A 26617-nucleotide genomic window follows, 5' to 3' on the forward strand; every position below is an offset into this window, starting at 1 on the left:
AAGGCTAGGAGCACTTTTTAACAAAACAAAAATGCCTAATTACAACTACTAGTTCTGTATGAGGTTCAATTAAAAACATCACCCAAGCATAGTGGCGCACACTTTTAGTTCCAGCACTGGAGAGGCAGAGGCAGGCAGATCTCTGAGTTTGAGGCCAGCCTGCTCTACAGAGTGAGTTCTAGGACAGCCAGGGCTACACAGAGAAACCCTGTCTCGAAAAACTAAAAAAGACCATTAACCAAATACTAGTATATGGCCAATGTGGAAATGAGAATAACAGCATACAAACTGTGGGAGAGACCTGAGTTTCACAGTCAAAAGCAGTTACCCCTCTATCAATGGGTCCAGGTTTAATTCCCAGCACCCACATGGCAGCTCACAATTGGTGTCACTCCAGTTCCACAGGCTCTGACACCCTTGTCTCTGGCCTCTGGGGACACTGCACACATGTGATGCACATACATGCAATCAAGCAGAACATCCATGCACATTAAAATTTAACAAAAATCTTTTAATTATTCTTAAAAGCTGTGAGAGACAGTCATAAATATTTCTATCTGTACCTTGTTAAGCATCCTCAATAAAGAGGTTCAAAGGCTTTTTGTTTTTGTTTGGTTTTTCGAGACAGGGTTTCTCTGTAGCTTTGGAGTTGTCCAGGAACTGGCTCTGTAGACCAGGCTGGCCTCGAACTCACAGAGATCTGCCTGCCTCTGCCTCCCAAGTGCCTGGCCAAAAGCTTTATTTTCATTTTTATTGCGAGACAGTCTGGCTATGTAGCCCAAACTCACCTGGAAGTAGTAATCTTCCTGCCTCAAGCCTCACAGGCCTGTGCTATGGCCAGACCAGGTTTTCAACTGAAAAGACTGGTAAACAAGTCCTCTTCTCCCTGGCGTTCTGAAAAAGCTAAGCATTCGAATTACTTGTAACCACTGAGAATATCCACATGAAAAACACAGCCACCCAGTTAAATGCCACAAGCATCTATATCGATCCATTTAATCAAATGCAATGCAGCACAAATCCCATAAAAGGAATCACACTGAGGAATATTCTCAAAGCCTTTATGTTTTTAAAGGCCAAAGAAACCCCATGCAAATAAATTACACTTAAGGTTACACATTTCAACAATAAATTAAAACATTGCCACATTCATTTCCTTAGCTTTTCAATGCTTACTACAAAACCAACTCGGCCACATTTCACTCCAAACAGATAAATTGCCAGTTTCATTAGTCTATTCTTGGATAGGTCACCAGACTGGGAATAAGAGACCCAGAGTCTATTCCCAGCTGCAAAACACACTGGTAATCTCAACAAAGTACTCCCTCAGATTGAAGTTCTACACTCAGACCATGCTGATAATACTATCCAGAAACGGCAGAAAAACCCAGGACTGCCTTGGACACCTAAAAAACAATTGCAAACATATTTTTAGATATATTAGCTCTAAAATTCTGTTTAACTTATTTATGGTAACATTCAACACATTTGAAATTTCAAAAACGTGGTACTTTTATCATTGCTCTCCACAAATCTAGTAAGTCTTAAAGTTATATATGAGAAACTGAACAAGTCATAATTATTAGATATAAAAAAAGGCAAATGCAAGCAGGAGGGGAAGGCTTTCAGTTTGCATTTCCTAACTTTGGTCTGCTACACAAGCAGCCGTCCTGTGACTGTAAAAAGTACTTCGCAGTTTGGAGAGCAAAAGTTTGCCCCACTGCCTAATCCTGGAAAGGCCTCTAGAGCGTCCTCACCACTAACCATGCAGGTTTTACTAGCACGGCCAACATAAGGACTGCGGCACACACAGTTTTAAACAAAGTTGTCTAGTAGACCAAGTTCCAGCCTGACCTTCTTCTCACAAACCATAAAGCTGTAAACACGGTGCAGCCAGCAGGAGTAGCAGTAGCAGCAGCAGCAGCCCTTGCCCGGCAGCACCACCCCAGCACAGACACTGCACCGAGGTACCCTGGCAGAGCGGCCCAGCGCCGCCGATCCGATCCGGAAGCAGCGCCGAGAGGCCTCGGGGCGCACGCGCTCCACACAAAGGCTCCTCCTCCCGGCTCACTTGGCTCCCTTGACCGCGCCAAGGGGCCTTGGCCGCAAGCGCGTAGGTCCCGCGGGCCCGCGGCTCGCCTCCGCCTCCGCCCCGTGCCTCCGCTCCCTGCGGCCAGGCTCCCCGGGCCGTCTAGAGCTCCAAAACCCTAGGGGCCTTGAGGACTCCTATTCCCGGGTGTCTAAAGTGCAAAGTGAGGCTTCTGGAGTCTTGGTAAAAGCCTGCGTCCCCACAAACGGCAGCCGACTGCCGTCCAGTTACTAGGCACATGGAGGAACACGGCCTTCAGGAGGAAACCCTCCTCTGACTACTTCTCTATCCCTGACTTTACTCAGTCTTCCCTCCCTCTGGCTTTACACAGAAACTGTATTTTTCCTTAAGGAATTTCTCTCTAGCCCATCTTTCCACTCACTCTTGAATCTACCTAACAAGTTTCCTAAGTCTCTTCCAGGACACTCCCACTTTGCTAGTCAAAATCTCACCAAATTTAACTTATAATTTGTACCAGCTCCTACCAAATAACTCATAAAACTGCCTCCTCAGTCACTCATTTCTCTGGTCTGTTCTCTCATTCTCTCAAAGCTAATAATTCATATTCTGTGAAACTATTGCAGAAAGGAGTCACTTTAAACAACCGATTTCCTAGGTCTGCCCCACCTCCATGTTTTTTCCTTTGCCAGCACTAGGGAGAGAACTGAACCTAGGGCAGACAGAACTCTAGACAAGCACTCCACCACTGAGCTGTATCTCCAACCACTTTAGCTCCGATCCAGCCTTCAACAACTTACCATCCATCCTTAAAATGTTTACAAACATTCTCTAAGAAGTCATTGAAACCCCTCATCCCCCGGACCCACAACAAAGGGGAGAAGTGGTTCCACAAAGTTACCCTGCTAACCTGTTCGTGCAGCACACATACACTAAAGGCACTTTTTATAGAATCAAAACCTGGATAGTACAAAGGAAAAGTGACAGACAGTAAAACTGACAAAAATCGGTGAGTGCCATTACAGAGCTGGACAGGCTACGTTTGGGAGCAGAGATGCAGGCAAAGCAAAGGCCAGGCCTGGGTCTTAAACACCATCAGGGATGGCGAGCACATGGAAGTTCTTTTTAGGTGGCCAAGTTTCCATTTAAACTGTATTTTGTCTTGGAGATTAGCAAGTCAATGCCTTTAGAGATGTTCAATAGATAAGTAAGACTAGAATATACATGTACGAAATTGTCACTAAAGAAAACTAGAAATAACCCAAGAAAACATATTTAGAATTGTGTGGAGGAGGCGTCTATACATCGGTAATTAATGGGAGGAAAAGCTACCTCCTAAAACTAAGAAAGTGTATGACATAAGTGAGGTATGAAAGCACAGTCTCAGCCCCTGGGGGCGGGGGGGGGGGGAGGAGTCGGAGACAGAAGGGTGGCAGTTTCGGGCCAGCCTAGGGAAAGCAAAGAAAACACGCGGAAGACTGACAGTGAGCTAAAAGACTTGACACACGAAGGGGGCTTTTACAAATTCTGTCTACCTGTTCCTTCGAGTCTGTCCTTCATATACTATATACAGGGTGTTTCCTAGGCAGCCTGTCTTCTCCACGTTTGCTCTGCAAGCTGCTCTTCCTTCCCTCCTATTCATTTCCAGTCTATCTGACCTGCTCCTATCAACTTATGGCAATGCTGGTATGCTGGCAGGGGATGTGGCTCAGTTGCTAGAGGGCATCACTAGCATGTACCAAACTCTGGATTTGACCCAAGTAGCACATAAAACCAGATATGGTACACAAACCTATACTCTAGCACTTGGAAGGGAGAGGTAGGAGAATCAGAAATTCAAGATCATCCTCAGTCAGATAGCAAGTTCAAGCCCAGCCTGGACTACTATTGGCAATCTCTCAAAGAAGAAAAAAAAGGGGAGGGGTACTTGTTCATACTCTATAGTCAACAAATACAAGCCTTACGTCTCATCTTTCATATATGTCTACTTCATTTTATGCTCTCTTTCTAATGCACATCTCTCTCAGCTAAATTTATCTGTGTATTACATATAAAGGGCGATGATTCTACAAATGTTATTTTGTACAGAAAGTAAAGAACTGCTGACTACTAACAAGTCTATCTATTTCTCTCAATCCCATACCTCAAAAACAAACTGGGATTTTTGTCACCCCCTGAGCAGACTGCTGTGACCACTTCCTCTTCTCCCACACTTGCTCTTTCCTCCCTAACTGCTTCTCTACTGTCTAGAGTGAGTCCCTTTCTCCTACTCCTCTGGTGCGATCTCTTTCCGCTTCTCCTGTTGCTACTCTATCACTTGCTGGGTAGTCCCACTCTGCACTTCTCCCATCCCTTCTGCACATCCACCAACCTCTGAAATACGTTCCTGTCCTCCCCAATGACTTCGTTTAAATTAACCACTGTTCTCAGTGATCAATGATATGCTCAAACACTTGCCTCAGCACCTTCCTCACTTCAGCTATATATACACACACACACACACACTGAAAAACAACCCGCCAACTCGGCGTGCTTCATAGCCTCTGAGACTTGTTAGCCACCACCATACAGAGTCTAGTTAGACATGTCATCTTTTTGAGACGGAGCCTCGCTATGTAGCTTGGGCTGGCTTCGAAGTCTTCCTGCCTCCGTTTACTGAGTGCTGGAATTACAAGCATGCATCACCATACCTTGCTTTACAGCTGCTTTTTCCTGGCATTCAGTTTCACTATCAACCCCTTCAGTACTGCCCTGCTCAGAATGTCACTGTTCTACAATACCCACTCAGCAGCTCCTCAGTGAGTCTATCCTCACCTGTTTTCTCCACTTACACACTAGGTATTAAAAATACCAGGAGAGGGCTGGAGAGATGGCTCTGTGGTTAAGAGCACCAACTGCTTTTCCAGAGGACCTGGGTTCAATTCCTAGCACTCACATGGCAGCTCACAACTGTCTGTAACGCCAGTTCCACATCTGACACCTCACACAGACATACATGAAGGCAAAACACTAATGTTCATTATATATATATGGAGACAGCCCCATGGTGGCAGTGGTGGCACACACTTTTAATCCCAACACTAGGGAGGCAGAGGCAGGTGGACCTCTGTGAGCTCAGGGCCAGCATGGTCTACAAAGCAAGTTCCAGGACAGCCAGGACTGTTACAGAGAGAAACCCTGTCTTGACAAAAATCAGCAGAAACACATTAAATCTTCCACAATTTATTCTAAATATAACTATCCTATCAACTAATCTACATTTCCATACTGAAATGCTTAATCCTATTCAAATACTCAAGTCCTTCCATGAAATTCTCAGATCATACCTTTGGTACCTATAATCCTCTTTACAGCTTCTAAAATGTGGTACCTCCATGCATCTGCTACTTCTTGCCTCCAGTTTCGGAATAACATATCCATCCTTGTTAAAGTAAACTCAATCCAATCCCTACGTCCATTATTCCACACTCTCCTAGCTCACTGAGTACACCTCCATGCATTCTGGTGACTGGCTTTCTTGAAGATCACAAGAGAAAACGAAAGTTCCATGTACCAAGCCCTCGGCCCACCATTCAAGTCCTTATCTCTTTGGCAGAGACACATAAGACCTTGATTTGCACACTGCATTCCTTACACTAGATTCATGGTTCACAATTCTGCACTGGCCTTGGCTTATGTCAAGACCACTCCTCTTAACCCAAAGTGTAGGTATTTTCTCTATTTGAGACAGGGTTTCTCTGTGTAGTTCTGGCTGTCCTGGAACTCACTTTGTAGTCCAGTCTGGCCTTGAACTCAGAGAGATCCTCCTACTTCTGCCTCCCAAGAGCTGGGATTAAAGGCTTGCACCACCATGCCCAGCTCAGTGCTCTCCCTCTTAATACTGCCTCAACCTTTTCTTCCTTTTTCATATGGAGATCTTCCACAGTTCCCGAAAAATAACCTTTCAGTCATCACCCTCTGCTACAATCTATTATTCCTAAGGAAACTGAACATACATTGATTTCTTTTTTATTTTTTTATTATTTTTTTTTTTTCAAGACAGGGTTTCTCTGTGCAGCTTTGCGCCTTTCCCTGGAACTCGCTTTGGAGACCAGGCTGGCCTCGAACTCAGAGATCCACTTGCCTCTGCCTCCCGAGTGCTGGGATAAAAGGCATGCGCCATCACCGCCGGGCTCTTTTTTATTTTATTTATTTATAAAGCCAGGTATAATGGCACACATCTTTAATGTCAGAACTCAGGACACAAGAGACAGGTGGATCTCTGTGAGTCTGAGGCCAGCCTGGTCTACAGAACAAGTTCCAGGACAACCAGGGCTATGTAGAGGAACTGCCTGAAAAGGAAAAGAAAAAAGACAATAAATAAATAAATACATTTATTTCTGTGTATGGGTGTTTTTGTCTTGGTGTCTATCTGTGCACCACATGCAAGCAATAGACACAAAGAAAGGGTGACTGATCCCCGAGACTGGAGTAAAAGCTGGTTGTGACCACCATGCAGGTGCTTGGACTTGAATCTGGCTCCTTTGGAACAGCAGCCAAGGCTCTTAACCACTTAGCCATCTCTCCAACCCCATACACCGAGTTCTTAACCCAACCCTTCTACTACTGCTTCAAGTAACAGAGTGTCAGCCCAAATTATTTCCTGACCACCAGTGAGTGCCCTACCAAATACAGGAGTAGTGTCAGTAACCAACCTCACACATGTGGTCGGAAGTCTCTGCTGGACCTCTTGGCTCTACACCCAGTACTTTAACTCTTGCTAGACAGCCTACCCTCTATACTTCTCTTTAGTTTGTTTTGGTTTTGTCTTGAACCCAAATCTCCTTATGTAGTCCAAGCTGGCATCAGAGTCACTGCACTCTTCCTACTTCAGCCACTCCAGTGCTGGGACTAAGGTGTGATCCCGACACCTGACCCAACGTCTTTCCACACTGAACCAGTACAGCATAACCAAATGATCTCTTAGCAGGACCACAGTCCTCAGTCACTTTTATTCCTGGTCTACAGAGCAAGTTCCAGGAACTTCCATCCTCAATACTTCTTCACTTTGCCACAGCCTTATACATATCTTCCAGTTATGTCTCCATCACACAAGGAAAAGGTCTTAAGACTCCATTCTTAAGCCCTCTTCTCACTTCTCCACTCAAAACTCATCAGTTAAAACAAAACTTCATCAATGGTTCCCCACTATATCTTAAGTCAAGTTACAGCTCCTACGAGTTCTCCAAATTACAAACTATTCAACTGTCCGACAACTGTAGAATGGGTAAATGCACTGTTGAATAGTAATATAGAAGACACCTAAGGAGGGATAAAAAATAAACTACTGCTATATGCAACAGAAATAATTTTAAGCAAAAGAAAACAGACACAGAGGTGATATTGCATTTATATGAAGTTCAAAGTCACAGAGAATGACAGAGATTAGAATCATTACTGCAGTTTGGAGGAGACCTCTTCCAACTTGGAGGCAACACACAAGGAGCTTATGGGATGTAAGAAATGTTAGAAACCTCCTATATATTAAGCTAGGAGGTAGCTGTGTAAATGAATACGTAAATAAGTAAGCTGCAAAACATATTATGCTATGCCTTTAGGATTAGAATACCTTATTGGGCATATTTCAATAAATGCTTTAAATCATTCTGGTCCGGATTTTGCGCTCTTCCTCTACTATTTTCTAGCTTTATTTCTCTCCATTCCTCAACATGAACCTTAATTACCACCGATTTAAACCACCAGCCCCTCAACACACCCAGAATTGTCCTGTCTACTGCCCTCATCATCTTGCCTATACAGCCCTACCTGTCCTTCAAGTTCTAAGTACACACCAATTCCTCCACAAAGCCTGATCAAAGCTGTCATATAATTTGTGTCATAGACGGATGCATATATTTCATCCCTAGATAAATGCCTCAGGAAAATGGATTGTGCATTCATAAACAGATATATCCTTTTGTTGCCTACCATAAAACCTTGTACAGTAAGTATCCAAAGATTCTTGAGTAAACTCTGTTAGTCCATCAAAAAATATCCTGTAATCTAACCCCTCCTTCTCATATCGTACTCATTGCTATTTCTACTCACAATCCATCCCAGTTTGCAAATTTAATCATACAAAGTGTTTAAGTCCTTACTACATGAAAGAAACTGTCTAACGCACCCACTGTGCTACCCAAAAATACAATCCAATTTCAGCGGCTGCCATTTGAATTTTCCTAGTCACGCAGTCTCTCCACTACAATAACGCTATCCCATCCTCATCCCTAACCCTACTGCTACCTAACTCAAGCCCTTCGGGGCTTCATTATGAGCTCCTAACTGGTCTTCTCATCTCCTATCTTATTGTGTTCCCACACTGCCCCAGCACTGTAGGGTACTGTCAGATTGAATAAATAAGCCTAGGGTCATAACTCGGTGGTAGAGCATTTGCCTAGCATGTGCAAAGCCCCAGTTTCAATCCTTAGCACTAAGGGAAAGAAAGTCTAATATATAGTTCTTGACTTAAATTCTCTACTCAAAATTCCATAGCTATACATTTATGATATATGTTAACATGCCTCAATGCTATGTTAACATATTTTAATCATCAAAGCCCCATAACAACCTTATCAGAAAGGTACGATTATCAATTTCTTGGTAAGAAAGCAGAGGTTCAGGAAAGGAAATAAGTCTCTACAACAGTGGTTTCTCAACCTTGCTGATGCTGTGACCCTCTAATACAGTTCCTCATGTTGTGGTGGAAGTATACAATTATTTTGCTGCTACTTCATAACTGTAATTTTGCTGCTGTTATGAATTGTAATGTAAATATCTGATATGCAACCCAAAGGGTTGTAGCCCCACAGGTTGAGAATTATTGAGAATTATTCTACAATTATAGAATGTGAGATACAAAGGCCCAGACAAAACCCCAGCTTTGATTTGCTTACAAAGCACAACACTAACGTACCAAATACAAACTATTTACTTAGCTCTCAGATTTCTCATACTCTACCCAGCCCAAACTAACTCTACCTACTTTAAAACGTGATATGCCCAACTCATGGACTGACCCCTCTGCTCTTCTCACTACAGGCTGTGATTATTTAGAAACTCATGAAACCCACTTCATGGGTGATAATTAGGCTCCTACCCCAAACCCCCTAAGCCAGTTTTGCTTTTTGGGGGGGTCTGGGGAGTGGGAGGTATTTTTCCTTTTAGATAATATCTAGAGTGGCACAAAGTCTTTCATCACAGCACTCAAGAAGCAGAGGCAGGTGGATCTAAGAATTCAAGGCCTGGTCTACATAGTGAGCCAAGGCTATACATAATGAGACCCTGTCTTAAAAAAAAAAAAAAAAAAAAAAAAAAAAAAAAAAAAAAAAAAAAAAAAAAAAAAAAAGAGGGAGTGCTAGAGGGATAGCCCAGAAGAACACTGGCTGCTCTTCCAGATGACCTGGGTGTAATCTCCAGCACCCACACAGCAGCTACCAACTGTCTGTAACTCCAATCCCAAGGGATCCAACGCCCTCTTCTGATCTCCAGGGGCACTGCATACACGTGGGTGCAGACATACATGCAGGCAAAGCATCCATACACACAAAATAATGATAACTTTTTTAAAGAATACATATTATTCGAGAACATCCAACTTGGTAAAGATGGTTTTGGTTATATTGGAAAGTTTTTGTTTTACATATATACACATATTCATATACACATGTATTAACTGAGATGTGCCTTGTATTTCTTACTGTGGGTCATCATTTAAATATTATAGCATTCCCCATAGACCTTAGCTGTCTCATCTCCAAGCTCTCAGACTAAAATGTTCTTTTTAAATTATTTTATGTATTTATATCTTTTTTTTTTTTTTTGAGACAAGGTCTCACTATGTAGCCTAGACTGACTTTGAACTACCTATGTAGGCCAAATTGGCCTGGAAAGCTGGATCCTCCTGTCCCTGCCTCTGCCTTTGGGTGCTGGAATTACAGACCTGTACCAATACACCAGGCTTTAAAATCCCACTTCTGTGGTACAGCAATGCTGCCCCAGGTTCGTCCCTAGTCAAGCCCATTCTTATAACTTCAGTAACAGTGGGTATTTTCTTATGGCACAGTTTGCTCTTTATGGCATACTTGTAATCACTGTGTATCTGTGCTCAGGTCTAGCTCCCCCAGAATATAATTCCCAAAGAGTTCACTCCTGACAGAATCTAACAGTGCTTTCATATATGAGGTACCTAATCATCCTTCCATTTTCTAAACTCCTTATCTATAAATTATGTAAATAATCTCTGGTACATTCCAAGCTTTCTGTTAACTCTCATGCTTCAAGTAGTCTTACCATCCTCCTCCTCGAGCAACCCTCTTTCCCTGCCTCCCACCTTCCCCTGCTTCTCACTAGACATGACTTATCTTCATCATTCCCTTCTTGTAGAACCACTGATTCTCTTCCACACTAGCTTTAGTTCCCCATCATCTAAACCAATCGATTCCCCTTCTGGAGGCGGGGTGGGCGGTGGGTAAGTCCAGAGTTCCCCATCATCTAAACCAATCGATTCCCCTTCCGGAGGTGGGGTGGGCGGTGGGTAAGTCCAGAGTTCCCCATCATCTAAACCAATCGATTCCCCTTCTGGAGGCGGGGTGGGCGGTGGGTAAGTCCAGCATCTCACTCTGTATCCTAGCTGGCCTGGAGGCTGCTATGCAGACAAGGCTGCCCCTCAACCAGCAGCAATCCTCCCGCTTCTGTGGCGCTAGGATTACAGGCACGAGCCACCAGTCATATTGAACAATTTTATAGTTAATGTATTTTTCTTCAACCATATCTCCTCAAATTATGTTCACTCCTTTCTAGTGCGCCCATTTTTATCAATCCCCTTAATTCTTGTTTGTATAAAAAGGCAAATTATAAATAAATAAAACTAAACAGAAAACGGAGAATTCGGCTCTCCTGAACTAGTTTTGGGTCACTTATTTATTCCACAGGCATGTGTGTGTCCACTGCACACACGCTCTCAGTCCTATCAGTCCATCTGCAATTCAGACAGCAGTTCTAAGGAAAGTGTACAGGAAAATGCCAGACTCGTGTTCTTCACTCACTAACCGAGGAATCTGCAAGGTAGGCTCAGAAAATAAACTAAAAGCTGCACTACATAAAGATGGGAAAGACCCCAAAATTGTTGCAGGGGGCTCAAAAATATACCCAACTAATTCAAAAAGAAACAGACCAGTAGGAACAGTTAAGAGGAAACAGGAAGAAAGCATTCAAACAGATCCAGACGGTAGGCTCACTCTAGGGCTGTCCAAGAAACCTGGAGCCCTTGGGTTCCACTCTGAAACTCCTTAGGACAACAGTTCTCAACCTTCCTGACGCTGAGACCCTTTAATATGGCTCCTCGTGTTGCGGTGACTCCCAACCATAAAATCATTTCAATGCTACTTCATAACTGTCATTTTGCTACTGTGGTTCCAAAAGGGTCACAACCCACAGGTTGAGAACCACCACCTTAGGGAGTCCCACAAACATCTACAGCATCATCTTATTCTTTCCCAGTACTATTAACTATTAATATTCCCAATAATCTGAACTCCGATGCTATTGACAGTCTTCAAAACTCCTTTGTCTAGCCAGGTGTGGTGGTGTACATCTTTAATCCCAATACTTAGGAGACAGAAGTAGGAGGATCTCTGTGAATTCAAGGCCATCCTGGTCTATAACAGAGTTCCAGAACAGCCAGGGCTACACAGTGAGACCCTGACTCAAAATGTGCATGTGTACACATGTGTACACACACACACACACACACACACACACACACACACACAGAGCTAACCCTTACTTTTTATTCACGCATTCCACCCATCTAATTTTGCTCAACTAACACTTACAAGTGTCTAACTGTAGTCACTGCTGTCCAAAATACTCCCAACTTCTTTTTTTGAGAGTATTTTCTAAAGCCAATTAAGTCAACCAAGAAAATCATTCCTGTGTCTTTGAACAACTGAATTAATTATAAGTAAAACTATTCTCTATGTTCTCTATTTGACACTGATTAGTATTTATCACTTCTAAAAATCAAAACTTGTGGAGTAAAAAGACTCGTCAGGGGCCAGTAAGATGGCCCACCAAGTGACGACACTTGCCACTAAGCCTGACAACCTGAGGTGGATCTCTGGGATCCACTCAATGGAAGAAGAAAACAGACTCTCACAAGTTGTCTTCTGACCGCCACACGCACAAAATAAACAAACAAAAAATATGGTTTTAAAAAGACTTGTCAACAATGAGGGTCCTCAAAATATTACACTTTGTACTGCTTTTAAATGTGCCACCCTGAAAGAATTACGTATTCAAAAAGACCACATCTCAAGTAAACTTTAAAAACCTCTCGAACAGTGTGCAATAGACACTCAGTAACAGTTGTACAAAGTGGTGCTACAGGTTGAAAGGTAATTCAGAAAAGGTGTCCACAAAGGGTCTCAACACTACTATGAAACATTAAAATTCGCATCTGGCAATACTTATATTTCAAAAGATCAGTTTCAGTCTAGTGAGATGCTCAGCAGGTAAAGGCACCTGCTGCCAAGCCTGACGACAGAGTTTATCCCTGGGACCTACAGGGTTGGAGAGAACTGACCCCTGCAAGTTGTCCCGTGACTTCCACATGCACTGTGGTATGTGTGCTCACACTCATGTACACATGGAAATAAATAATAATTTAAAAAAATTAAATCAATTTCCTAAAATCTTAGTGAATTATTCCACAACTGCTATTCTCACCTAATGGGGTAAGGGGGGAGGGGGACCTCATCTATTTTTTTCTCAAAACGAATTAAATCAGATTGTTTGGGGCTTGGGGTAAAGAGGGACACAGTCTCACACTATAGTTATGGCTAACCCAGAACTCAACATCTTCCTGCCTCACCCTCCACCTCTCAATTACAGACTTTGGTCATCATGCCTGTAAATCTTTTTTGTTTGGGGGGGGGGAATGTGTGCATGTGTATGCGGGTGTGTATGTGTGGTGTATACAGGTATGTGTGTAAACAGGTACGTGCTGGAAGGCCAGTGTCCTGCTCTCTGCCTTCTTCCCTTGAGACAAGGTCTCTCAATGAAGCTGAACTACTTAGCTCTTCTGTCTCTGCCCACCCCCAAACCCCACCTCTATCCTACACACAGTGCTGGGGGTGGTTCCAGGCATGGATGCAACCACTCTAGCTTTTTCTGGGCTCTGGGGATTGAAGCGTGGATCCTCAAACCTCACACAACAAGGGTTCTTATCCTCTGAGACATCTCCCTAGCCCTTAAGTCAAGATTCTTAAAACAGAGAGTTAAGAAAATGCAAATTAAAACCAGCACCCTTCTCCAGCCAGCTCATAGAAGCAGCCCTTTGATCTCAACCCTTCACTGCTTACACCAGATGAGAGCTCCAATCTCATCCATTCCATCTTCTTCCATGAGCGTAGACACCTCTTTTGTCCTCCCTCTCTCAAACTCACATTCAGAAACACACCTGTGTTGGTGTGTTCACTGAGACAAGGTATTGTTTTGTAGCCCTGGCTGGCCTGGAACTCTCTATATGGGACCAGGATGGCCTGAAACTCCCAGAGATCCTCCTGCCTCTGCCTCCCGAGTGCTATGACTAAAGGTATGCACCAAACACTCAGCTATATGCTTTTGTCTATAACACTCACAGAGTCAGTCATTTCATGAAGCGTCATTATCATTACTAATACAACACTACCTTCTAGCAAGCATTCAACAAGTATTTACTGAAAACCAAACTGTTAGCAGGCAGTGGTGGCGCACGCCTTTAATACCAGCTCTCGGGAGGCAGAGGCAGGCAGATCTCTGTCAGTTCAAGGCCAGCCTGGTCTACAGAGTGAGTTCCAGGACAGCCAGGCTACACAGAGAAACCCTGCCTTAAATAACAAACAGAGAAAAACAAACAAACAAAATACCAACTGCTCAGTTTCCCCAAAGATAAAGTCTCAGTTCTAGAACAGGTTACAATCTAGTTAGCATTTTCAAAGAGAAGAAAAGAGAGAGAATTAATATAAATGAATACGCAAAGGGGATAAAGCTAGCTCAGTGTCAGAGTCCTTGCCTAAGATGCAAAAAGACCCTAGATGTAATCTGCAATACCAAAAAAAAATTTTTTAAGAGAATAATGCACATAAGATATTCAGTCTTCACACCTACATGTGAAAGAAATCTTGACATTATTAAGAGTAAGAGGCTTCCAAGTTTACTTAAACAAGATTTCCTAAAAGTAGAACAGTATCTTACTCCCCACATCTATCATGCTGAACTTAACTCCATATACAAATTCTGAAATCATTTTTATTATTTATTATGTGTGTACACATGCACACACGTGTCACTTGCATGTAGAGGTCAGTGGACAATTTGCAGGAGTCAGCTCTCTCCTTCTACCACATAGGTCCAGGGAATTGAACTCAGGTCATCACACTTGGCAGCAAGCTGAGCCATCTCACCAGCCCTGATGATTTGTCCACCATATGTCCCCACCAATCCATTATTTAAGAAAAACATAGGGGTTAGAGCAAAGGGCCAGGGAAATGGCTGAGTGGGGAAAAGCGTTTGCTGCAAACCCTGCTGACCCGAGTTTAATCCCACAGAACCACAAGGTAGAACTGACTCACTCAAATTGTCCTCCATACTTGCATCATGGTGCATGTATATGCACACACACAATAAATAAGCGCAATTTAAAAAAAAAAAATGTTACGGCCAGGCATGGTAGTGCATGCCTGTAATCCAAAAGACTGAAACAGAGGGATTTCAAGACCAAGGTAAGCCTGGACAACTTGGCAAGTTCCAGGTCAGTGTGGAACAGTTTATCGAGGTCCTGTCGCCAAAGAATGAATGAAGGAACAATGAACGAACAAACACCACCACCTCAGACACCTGGAATGAACATTCGGGGGTCACTTTAACACGTTCCCATATTTCATCAGCTAAAACTCTCCAGAAGACCGCCAAAGAATAAATACGCAAACTAGGAGGTGATTCCAAGATGAACAAGCAATTACTACCTTAAAGCAACTCTTCCCGATCTCAAACCAGCAAATCTAATACTGCAAAGATGCTGTTTCCTACAAGTCTTGTTTGGGTCCAAACTTCCCTCTATCATTTCACCCAATACTTCTAACTACTTTAACAAAGCCCTCTTTAAGGTTAGAAGAGTTTAAAGTCTCTCTTTTTCTTTAAATTTTTATTTTATGTACACTGGTGTTTTGCCTGTGTATGTGTCTGTTTGAAGGTGCCAGAGCTCCTGGAACTGGAGTTAAAGATAGTTGTGAGCTGCCATGTGAGTCCTGGGAATCGAACCCGGGTTATCTGGAAGAGCAGCCAGTGCTCTTTACTACTGAGCCATCTCTCCAGCCCCTTAAAGACTCTTTTAACACAGTGGGGAAGTCAAGGGATACAACCTCAAGTAGTTGGATTAAAGCCTCTAAAACTCAAGGCTTAGGTAGGGCCAGCGAGATGGTTCAGGGGAGAGAGTGCTTTGCTGCTTAATGATGCTAGTCTGATGACCTGAGTTCAATCCTCGGCACCCACACAAAGGTGAAAGAGAAACAACAACTCCTGAAAGCTGCCCTCTGACCTCCAAACATCTTCACTCTGCTGCACATGTGCCCACACACAATATTTTTAATTTAAATAAAAATTAAATTTAAAGTAAAACTTTCAATATCAAGACTTAAGCACATCATTTGAAAGTATAAGGCATCTAATAAACAAAAATAACTAAAGATCAGAATGGAGAACAAAAAAGAAGAAAACATGTCAATGACATCCATTCATCCATGTCACTCAGGGAAAGCTGATGCCTAGAGTCATTTTGGTAAAGAGAGAAATGATGGAGCAGGCCATGGTGACATACATCGCTAACCCTAGCATCTGAGAGGATAAGGGCAAGAGGAGTCGGTCCGAGGCCACCCTGGGCTACATGAGCCAGACAGAAATGATATGAGCCTACCAGCTACTTAGGAGAGCTGGAGAAAAACATGAACTTCAAAAAATTAATGCTTAAGAGTAGCAGCCGGTGACAGAGGACAAGGACAGTGAGGGACAGCATGAGGTAGCAGAGAGGTAAGTATGAGCAAAGCGCATTATATACATGTATGAAAATGCCAGAAGGTGACGGTTACTCTGTACAAAGTGTGTTTATTTTCTTAAGATGTAAGGTGAGAACAAGGTCAAGAAAAACAGTGGGCTGGATTTGCAGCTCAGCTGGTAGTGTTCACCCAGCAGGCAAAAAGTCTTGGGTTCAGAGGGCGGTGACGGCACACGTGTTTAATCCCAGCACTCGGGAGGCAGAGGCAGGCGGATCTCTGTGAGTTCAAGGCCAGCCTGGTCTACAGAGCCAGTTCAGAACAGCCAGAGCTACACAGAGAAACCCTGTTTCAAACTTCACCGCCCCCCAAAAAAAAAAAGTTCTGGGTTCAATTCCCAGCACTGCATAAACTAGATGTGGAATTCACACCTTTAATGCCAAACTTAAGGAGGCAAACGGTTCAGAAAGCTAAGGCCATCTTCCTACACACTTAAGAGGCCAGTCTAGGTGACAGAAGTCCTGAACAACAACAACAAAGTAAACCAGGTACGGTGGTGCACGGGCCTTTAATCCCAGCTCATGGAAGGGTGGGTCTCTGTTGAGTTTCAGGCCAGCCTGGTCTACAAAACCAGTTCTAGAGCAGCCAGAGTTACATGGCGATACCCTGTCTCAGGAAAGGGGGGCCGGAAGGGGGTGACACACTGCACAGCAGGCAGCAGTCTCTAGAAAGCAAAACTGCAATAGACAGGGTTTGCTCTTCTTTGTCAGTCCCCTCAGAACAACTGTTTAAATGACATATGTAGTCATATTATTTGCATGAGAAAAACAACGCACTATATTTAGATGTGTTGTAGTAAAAGAACTGACTATACAGTACTAGTGGGGGGGGGGACGGACTGAACTTCTCATACCATGGTAACAAAAAAAAAAAAGGGAAAAAAAGAAAATTGGTACATCGCATCAAGTAAGCCCTTTTTAAAAGTGACCAAATCAGGTTGGAGAAACAACTAATCAGTTAAGAGTGCTTCTTCCAAAGGACCCAAGTTCAGTTCCCAGCACCCACATCAGGCAGTTGGATCCAGGGGAGCCAACATTCTCTTCTAGCCTCCTTGGGTACCCGCAAACCTGTGGCCTATGTTCACACAAACACATACACATAAATAAAAATCTTTAAAAGTGAGCAAATCTAAATGCACTGACAAGAAATTTTCCCGACTATTGTAAAACAAAAATCCCGATTATTTCTATAAGAAAAAATTGTAATGGAAAAAAATCTCCCTACCTTCAGTAGCACCTTAGCTGAGAAATGAAATCTTTGCTAATGGAATGAATGATGCCCGAGTTTCCCATTCCTCTCCCAAATTTCACTCCATCTTCCCCATTAATCTCTTTTCCTTCAACTTCTATAAAAAGATTTGTCACATGTAATGCACTTATTATCTTCTCTTCAGCTGAAGTCATATTACAACATATTATGTATGTAATTCCTCTTAATAACAAAAGGTGAACAGTATTCAGGTAGATTTTAAGACATTGACCTAGCCATGCAGTGGTGCACACTTTTAATCCTAACACTCGGGAGGCAGAGGCAGATGGATCTCTGAGTTCAAGGCCAGTTTACAAAGTGAGTTTCCAGGACAGCCAGAAATACACAGAGAAACCCTGTCCTGGGGAGGGGGGGGGCGGGAGGGGGGGAGACCGACACCAAGACATTGTCCTCACCCAGTGTTCCTTCTTGAAAATCAGATCTAATGTGCACTCAGTAAATACAACAGAAAGAACTTGGTTTCCTGACATAGAGATGCTAACTGTCCCTCCTCAACAGACCTAGACTCATCCTGTCACCTCAAGTTTCCTAAGACATCATGATTAACTAACTACTCTTGACCTCCTTATAACCTAAGATCAACACAGATATTATACAGCCTCCATTCTGCACGCCTACATTTTGCTGGCAGATGTTATTTTCTTCAATAATACCATGCCTTGATGACAAAGTACATCCGGAATTGTGAATGGAAAAGGATCTCCCGCCAACCCAAGGTATAGAACCAATCCAACTAGACTCCTTTGGGCTACAAATAGAGCCTCCACAGACGGGACTATAACGCACCGACTCTCAACACGAACGATTATAATTTTGTGTCCTGCAACCTAGGCTGAAATACAGCACCGGCTCTCCTGGAACCATGGAAGCCAGGGAGTGAAGAAGAAAACCTCAGGCCAAGTAATTCCTATTCCAGTGTCTACCAGGACCGTGTTCATCCAGTCTCCGGTAAGCGACAATACTCCAAATCTGCTAAAATTCTAAACTCCGTGGCCTCAAGAATCCCCACAGGCCAGGCTGTTTCTCAAGGTCTCTTTCAAAGATTTTCAGTTCAGTAGTGCGGCACTAAAATGTCTCAAACCAATCTACAAGCTAAGTAACTAATTCTCAATGACCCCAACCACAGCGGGACCCACACTTACCGGATGTCATCTACTGAAGAGCCCAAACAGGTTCCGAACTAGGCCACTCTGGCCCATCTGGAATAACTCTTTAGACCTTGGGCCAGCATTGGATAATTATGCTACATCTGTCTATTCTATTATGCATTCCCTGCATCTTCTCTAATATTTAGCACTCCTCTAGTTGCAAATGCCCTCCCTTATATCCGCAGAAACTACTCTATGCCTTCCTTCCTTGCCTTGGAAACGGTTCGGCTCTTTCCATAATGAAACACCTAACATCTGCACAATGAACACCCCCAGAATCCTCAAGACTGCTCCACGGCCACCCCCGGCATTCCTCCACCTATCCGGCATCTTCCCTCCGGTCCCTTTCTCCCCTTTCGCACTCCCACTATGCTTCCTGCAAGCAATCCCCTTTCTCCAGCCGCTGCCCTTCCCTGCAGCCCCAGAGCACACCGAGACAGCGGCGGCGACCGAGGCCTGCGGTGCATAAAGCACTGCACCAAGGCGGCGGAGAGCCCTGGGGTCTGGCCGGCCTCCTCGCCCGCAGCCTGGGAACCCCGAGGCCTCCCCGCGAGCATCCCACCTCCTTCCTACCCGACACCGGCCTTCAGGCCTCGGAGGCCGCCAGCTCGCCTCCGCCGCCGCCCCCGTCATTCTCCGTTCTCCAAGCCCCGACCCACCATCCTCGCCCCGCTTTCCTCGCGTCCCCCAGCCCCGCGCCTCCCCGCGGCCTGCGCCCGCCGCCTCCGGGCCAACCCCCCCCCACCCGCCCCCGGCTGGCCCGCCGCTCCCGCGGGTCAGGGCCGTCGCCGCCGCGCTCCCCCCCCCGCCGCCCCGCGCGCCGCCCCTCCCTCCCCGCCCTCCCGGGCCCGGGCCTGCCAGGCCGAGCGTTTACCGCGGGGCGGGCGCCGAGGCGCGCGGTCACCGACTGCAGGCGGCGGCGGCGGCTCCGACCTTCCCACGGGCCCGGCAAGGAGGGCGAGGGGGAGGGGAGAGAACTTTTGCTGTGGCAGCTCCGGCGACAGCTCCCACCCCTGCGCCTTTCTCCTCTTCCTCCCCCTCCTCCTCCTCCTCTTCCTCCTTCTCTTCCTCCTCCCAGAGCAGTCGAGAGGCAGACATGGCGCGGCTAGAGCGCCGCCGCGGTCGCCGCCGCTGCCGGCGCGGGGCATTGTGGGAAGCCCCGCACACAGGAAGCGCTCCGGGCCGCCCGCCCTCGCCTGGCGCGGAGAACCTGGCTGCGAGACCCGGCGTGGCTCGGATTCCGGCGCCTGCGTGTCAGCAGCGGCGCAGCGTGGCCGGGGAAGCTGGCCCCGCGCCGCGGGTGCCCCTGATGGGCCTGGAAGGAAGACGCTTTGGACTAGATCGGAGCTGAGAAAGCTCCTGGGAGGAACGTCCACCCCTTGAGGCTGGGTGCGTGCCCGGCGCCCTGAGAAGTGAGGAATGGGGGAATTAAGAGCAGTCCGGGCCCGGGGAAGTGGAAGGGGCGAGAAGGTAGATGAAAGGTTTGACCAGAATTTCGTGCATCTTCCTTGACTCCTCTTACCGAGACTCTCCTCTGCGACCCCAAGTGTCACCTTTTCCGGAAGATGCAACCCTTGCACCCTTGAAACTAGAAAACCTTGTTGGAGGCTGCAAACCGTGATACAGGATGTGGGCACCGAGAAAAAGCAAGAGACCCCAGTCAGGACTTTGTTGGGCCAAACCTCGTTCTGCGTGCCAACAAAGACTTGGTTATGATCGGTGCAGACCTAAGATTGCTCACTTGTCCCGGTTTTTGGAGACCCTTTGGTGACCTTCATTAAATGGTGCCCTTTCTGCCCTCTTAACTGACATCAGGGCCCTCTTGCCTATGCAAAGGGATGGCGTACAATTACTCACCTTTTACCCACCCACTAGTACAAGGTCAGCTAGGTAACCATTCAACAGTCACCGAACATATTAGGTTATCAGGAACTTTCTGAGATGGAGTGCCTTCATTATGATTTCTTCATTAATCTCAAGGCTTTATTTAGCACCTCGCTGCAATACTTAAACATAACCTTTGAGGTGAGAGGGAAAGGACATTAAAATAGCTACATAACCATTTCTGGAATTCTCTCCTTGTCCACACCCACCTCCCCACCCCTGAATGTTCATTTGAATAGTGTGTTTTGGCAAAACTCCAAACTCTCAAATTATGCACTTGTGATGACACTGAATTAGATTACTGTCTGCAAGGTTACTATGCCCCCCAGGCATTACCCTTAGTCAATCATGATGCCCGTTTGAAATAGCTGAGGCTCAGAAGTTCATCTGAATTCAGACACAGGTAACTAAGAAATGCAGGGACAAGCCAACAGCTCCACAATAAACTTTCCATTCACTTTCTCAGCTAAAACATACATTTTAATAAGATGACAGTGCATATTCTGAAGGCTAATTGTAACAAAACAGTGATATAAGCTAGAGCAAGGGACAGTTATCTGGAGGACAGCCTTCTGGCAACTGCAATGGCATCAAATTGAGATTTAAAAAAAAGAGAGAGAGAGACGGGCAGCAAAGAAGCCGACTTTGAGTTTTAAGCTGTGGAGAAGCTGACAATTAGAAAGGACTGAAAGCCTAGTTAGGGTTCCACCCATTGGACTAAGGTGGATAGGGTTACCACTAGGAACAGCTCTAATTCTTGGTTTCTGAACATAAGAGACAATGAAGAAACAATCATCTAAAGTGGACAAAATAAAGAAGACTACAGACAGTGACAGGCAAAGAGTGAGCGTAGGCTCTTGAGAGCTTAAACCTCTGGAAACAATTCTGGCCCGTTTGCTAACCACACCGCCGCTGCTCCCCTTCCCATTGCCAGTCCTAGCCATCAGCTTGCCTCCTTTCCTTCTTAGTTTCTTCTTTCTTTTCCCCTTTTAAAACAATAACAAGAGGCTGGAGAGGTAGCTCAGCATTCCAGAGCACTTGCCGCTCTCAGAGGAACCAAACTTGGTTGTCCGCTGCATTGCTCCAGCGACTTCCTCTTCTGGCCTCCAGGAGCACCTGCACACACATGGCAGATGGCACACACCATACCCATGAATAAAAACAACAACAAAAAGGGACCAGCAAGAGGGCTCCGCAGGTACAGGCACTTGACGGCACAAGACTGGCAACCTGAACTCAGCGCCCGTTAAAGGTAGACGGAGGAAACCAACTCCGCAGAGTTGCCCTCTTCGCCTCCACGTGTACACACACTAATGATAAATAAAAATTTAAAAACCACTGTAGACTCATAAGTTACAGGTACAGTGCAAAACACCTTACTTATTCTTCACCCAGCCTCTAGGAAGACATCAGAATTAACAAATGGACAGGAGCATATGCCCATTAACTAGTCCACAGAACTCTTCCATATCTGTGACCTTTTAACCCATGTACTTCTACATGTGTGTTTAGAGTTTACTGCTATTCCTGTGTATAGATCTGTGCTCCTGTCCCTACAATGAAAATATAGAACCACTCCTTGGTGGCCCACGCCTTTAATCCCAGTGCTTGGGAGGCAGAGACAGTCAGATCTATCTGAGTTGGAGGACAGCCAAGGCTACACAGAGAAACCCTGTCCAAAAAAAAGGGGGGGGGAACCACTCCTTTACACAAAAGAACCCCCTCATACCACCTATTACCATTTTTATCTGAACTGTCTGTCCCTCAGCAGCTCGTGTGTTAAAGACTTGGTGGTGTTCAGAGGTGGGGCCTATGTGCGGTGATTAGAGCCTATGGGCTCTAACCTTAGCAAAAGATTACTAAAATATCATAGTTTAATGTACTACCGAGAAGTAGAGTAGAAACATTAGGAAGTGAGCCCTAGTTGGACAAAACAGGTAGCTATTCTCTATTTCTTTTTTACTATTTCGGTTTTTGTTTTAATTTTATATTTCTATGGGCTTGTTTTTTCAAAAATGTTAGATAAGCACAAATCATGTAACACACACATATACATGTATGTGTGTGACCTTTTTCCTAGCTGTACTAGGGATTTGGCCTTCCACTGATCAAAAGCCCCATACCTCATGTGACCTTTTGCTGTTGGTGCTTTTTACCTAAATGCAATGCCTTTGTGATTCATATAATTTGCCACACATGTCAAATGTTCATTTGTTTTATTGCCGAGTATTACTCTATTGTGTGGATACACCAGAGTCCATTCATCACTCTCCATGTACATATAAATTGTTTCTAGTTTATTGGCTAGTATTAATCAAACTGCTGCAATCACTGTTATACACAGATTTTTGTTTTTGTTTGTTGGTTGGTTTTTAGAAGTGCTGGGGATTAAATCCTGGACCTTACATACACTAGAAATATGCTGTACTGAGCTACATCCCCAGTCCCTGTATATAGGTTTCTGTGTAAACTTAAGTTTCTATTTCTCTAGGATAAATGCCCAGGAGTATGACTGATGTGTCATATGGTACATACTTTTTTTTTTTTTGAAATGGGTTCTCACTATGTAGACCTGGCTGTCCTGGAACTTGCTATGTAGAGCAGGCTGGCCTCAAAACCACAAGATCCTTCCTCCTGGTCCTCCTGAGAGCTGAGATTAAAGGTGTGAGCATCACACTCAGCAGCATACTTTTCTTAAGAAACTCCTACACCAAGTTAGGGATGTAACTCGGTTGGTAGAGTGTTTGCCTAGCATACACAAAGCCTTGGTTTGGTTTCCATCCCAAGCACCTCATAAAACCAGGCCTGGTGGCACGTGCCCTTATTCCCAGCACTGAGCAGGTAGAGGCAGGAGGGGCAGAGGCTCAATGCCATCCTCAGCTACATAGTGAACCCAAGGGCATTCTGGGATATATGAGAGCCTGTTAAAGAAAGGCAAGGGAGAGAGAGAGGGAGAACCAAGAGGGAGGAAAAGATATGTTCCAGAGTGATTCTCTATTTCAAAATAATTCTATTACATGCATTTCTTTATTTGGGTGTGGGGGCGGGTACAAACCCCTTCAGACGTTTGAACATCAGAGGACATCTTGCTGGAGTCGGTGCTCCCAGTCACCATGTGGGATTGAACAGTAGGCCACAATGCCTTTCCCCACTGAGATCTCCCATCCCTGGTCCTGTCATTTCCCATCCAGCAGCAATGTTTGAGAAATCCAGTCCTTCCCCATCCTGGCTGGCATTCTCAAGTGAGCGGTGTTGATTTTGTAACATTTCATAAGTGAGTATTAGTTCAGTTCTTTTCCTCTTAAAAACACTGGCTGTGGGGCGGGGCACTCACTCTCCCGACTCCTGCTTTCATCCACGGGCTTGTGAAAGTGCACAGACACCTTTGGTTGAAAGATTACCTTGCAGACAACTATCGCTGGTAAGTTGGGAAGTCTCTTAAGATGGTATACTTCGTGTCTCAGCTTTTTTAGTTTCTTTATCTGTGTGTATGGTGGGGGGTGCAGTCCATGCTATGTCACCTCTCTCGCGCACCTTCATGTGGATTCCAGGGATGGAACTTGGGTCGCCAGGCCTGCGCAGCATGCACCGGTGCCAACTGAACCGCCTTGCTAGCCCTTACCTCGCCTGTTGAGATGGCACCAGGATCGCTGTTAAATGGACCGATTACTCTTGAGAGGTAGTAGAAATTAAAGTGAGCTGGTCAGGAGCCGCACAGGTAGCAAACCCCATGTGCGGCAAGCCAGGCAGATAAGGTGAATGGAATGAAGCGGATGTGGAAACGGTTGATAGTGAAAGGGACAGGAGAGGCAGAACACTCCAGCTGGTCTAAAGGTCACGGCCACAGCCTCTCAATACCAGCTGAGTGCTTTCCAAGGTAGGAACATGAAGATGAGGAAATAAGAGAGATCAGGAATCTCAATTGAGGGTGAATTAGTAACTTTATTTATTCATTTATTTCCTTTTTTTTTTTTCCCTATACCCGGGTTAAGTGGCTCACACCTTTAATCCCAGCACTCGGGAGGCAGAGGCAGGGGGATCTCTGTGAGTTTGAAACCAGCCTGGTCTACAAAGTTCCAGGACAGCAGGGCCTGTTACCCAGAGAAACCCTGTCTCAAAAAACAAGGTCTCATGCAGCCCAGGCTGGCTTAAAACTTGCTACAAACTTGCTATATAGCCTCTGGCCTGGATGGAACGTCTGATCCTCCTGCCTCCACCTCCCAGGTGCTGGGTTTACTGGTGCCCATCAACACACTCAGCGTTTGTTTGTTTATTTTGAGAATAGTCTCACATAGCCCAAACTAGCTATGAACACTGGATCTTCCTGTCTCTATGCTCCAAGTGTCTCGATTATAGGCATGTGCTACTGTGCCCAGCTTTCACTCCACTTCTGGAGACTACAAAAACATGTCAGACAAAATAGGTCTGTGGGCTAGATTCAGCCTGCAGACACCATTGTTTTCCCCCCATGGTGTGGCCCAGCCCACAGAGGGCTGCATGGAACAGCTGCTCCGCTGGAGGCGTGTAGAGCGCGGCCCCCCCCCCTAGACTCCGCCTCTGCAATGTATTCTCTTAGACCCTGATCCCCTGGCTTCTTTCTCAAAGCAATATACCTTTATCCCCATCCCCAAAGACTTCTCCAGGGCTCCAGACACCCCTAAACTATCTTCTGAGCTTCCTTGGACCCAGGCTCAGGACTGTATGGGCTGCTCCTTCTCCACCCACTGCCTGAGGACATGTTCGGGACTGGTTCTACCTGGCCCAGAAACCTGGCTTCCTTTTGCGAAGCATGAAATTCCAGGCCTTATCAGAGACTGGACTGGAGGAACCTGCTCCACTAAACCTTGTGAGTCCCTCTAGATTGTCCTGCTCCTAAGAGCTCTCTTTACCTGGGATACCTCTCCTGAGTCCCTGCTTCAGATCGGAAAGACAGTTCAAGGTCAGTGGAATACACTCAGCTTTCCAGATATGTCAGTTCTGTATCAGTGGATTCAGTCACCTAGGAATAAAAAATATTTGGGGAAAATACCATACAGATTTTTTACCTTGTCTTCCTTCTAACCTTAACACTACAGTATAAGCATTTACATTGTATGAGGTATTAGAAGAAACCAGAGCTGGATTCAAGTGCTATTTTTTTGTTTGTTTGTTTGTTTGAAGACAGATTTCTCTGTGTAGCTTTGGAGGCTGTCCTGGTACTCACTCTGTAGATCAAGCTGGCCTCGAACTCACAGAGACCTGCCTGCCTTTGCCTCCTGAGTGAGTGCTGGGATTAAAGGCGTGCGCCACCACAGTCCGGCTTCAAGTGCTATTTTATATAAGGCATTTGAACATGCATAGACTTTGGTATCTGTAGGGAGTCCTGGAACTCACCCCCTCACACTGCTAAGAGCTGACCATCCTGTTTCTAAAGCTAAGTGAATGGCCTCCTGTCTCCTACTCAAAATACAGAGCATAGGTGGGTTCTTGAGTCCAGGACAATCGAAAGCCCACGGCTCCTCAGAAGCACCCTTGGGGGGGGGGGGGGGGGGGGGGGCCTCCAGGCTGTGTGAGAAACCAAGAATAATCTCTGCGTTTCACAAAGGGACACACAAAGAGAAAGTGATTTGAAAGGCAGTTGTTTCAGGGGAAAGGGTGTGCCAAATGCAGGCAAGGCTAGCAACGCACCCTGGCCAACGTGGCTCCTGTCTCTCGTCCCTGACAGGTGGTGACAGTGTCTCATCCCATCTGTGGAAGCCTCACTTCACAATCTGGTGCCGTTGGCTAGTTGGCACAAAGGAGCCAGAGGATGCTCGGAAAATATGAGTACTTGTTGACTGACTACCTTTGATTTAAAAATAAAAAATAAAAAAAAGTGTTTCTGACATGGACACCAAAGTTCCGTGGCTAGGAGACGATCATGGTTTGGAAAACTCAATTTATCTTGGTGAGGTCTCCTGCTGTCGTGAAACATCATGACCAAATGCAACTTGATGACAAAATGGTTTCTATTCTCTCACAGCTTGTAACCCATCCTCCAGGGACGCTGGAGCAGAAACCTGATACAGAGACCATGGAGGGGTGCTGCTTACTGGCTTGCTCCCCATGCCTTGCTCAGCCTGCTCTCTTAAAACAACCAGGACCACCAGGCCAGAAGTGTCATC

At 45.3% G+C, this 26617-nt stretch overlaps 1 protein-coding gene across 3 annotated transcripts in view; it reads right to left on the minus strand.

Annotated features, from left to right (window-relative positions):
* Znf148 (zinc finger protein 148) overlaps positions 1-19620 on the minus strand; it is a 125285-nt gene extending 105665 nt beyond the window's left edge. The window contains exon 1 of one of the 3 annotated variants that reach the window (XM_028886363.2): positions 19465-19620. The gene's annotated coding sequence lies outside the window, so the exon portion shown is untranslated. Of the gene's footprint in view, positions 1-788; positions 1484-18584; positions 19212-19464 lie in introns of those variants that run through there. The other 2 variants (XM_028886364.2, XM_037209788.1) reach the window with 2 other exon arrangements.
* Positions 19621-26617: the final 6997 nt, after the last annotated feature.

The sequence above is a fragment of the Peromyscus leucopus genome, chromosome 12, assembly GCF_004664715.2.
Source record: "Peromyscus leucopus breed LL Stock chromosome 12, UCI_PerLeu_2.1, whole genome shotgun sequence".
Classification (NCBI taxonomy): Eukaryota; Metazoa; Chordata; class Mammalia; order Rodentia; family Cricetidae; genus Peromyscus; species Peromyscus leucopus.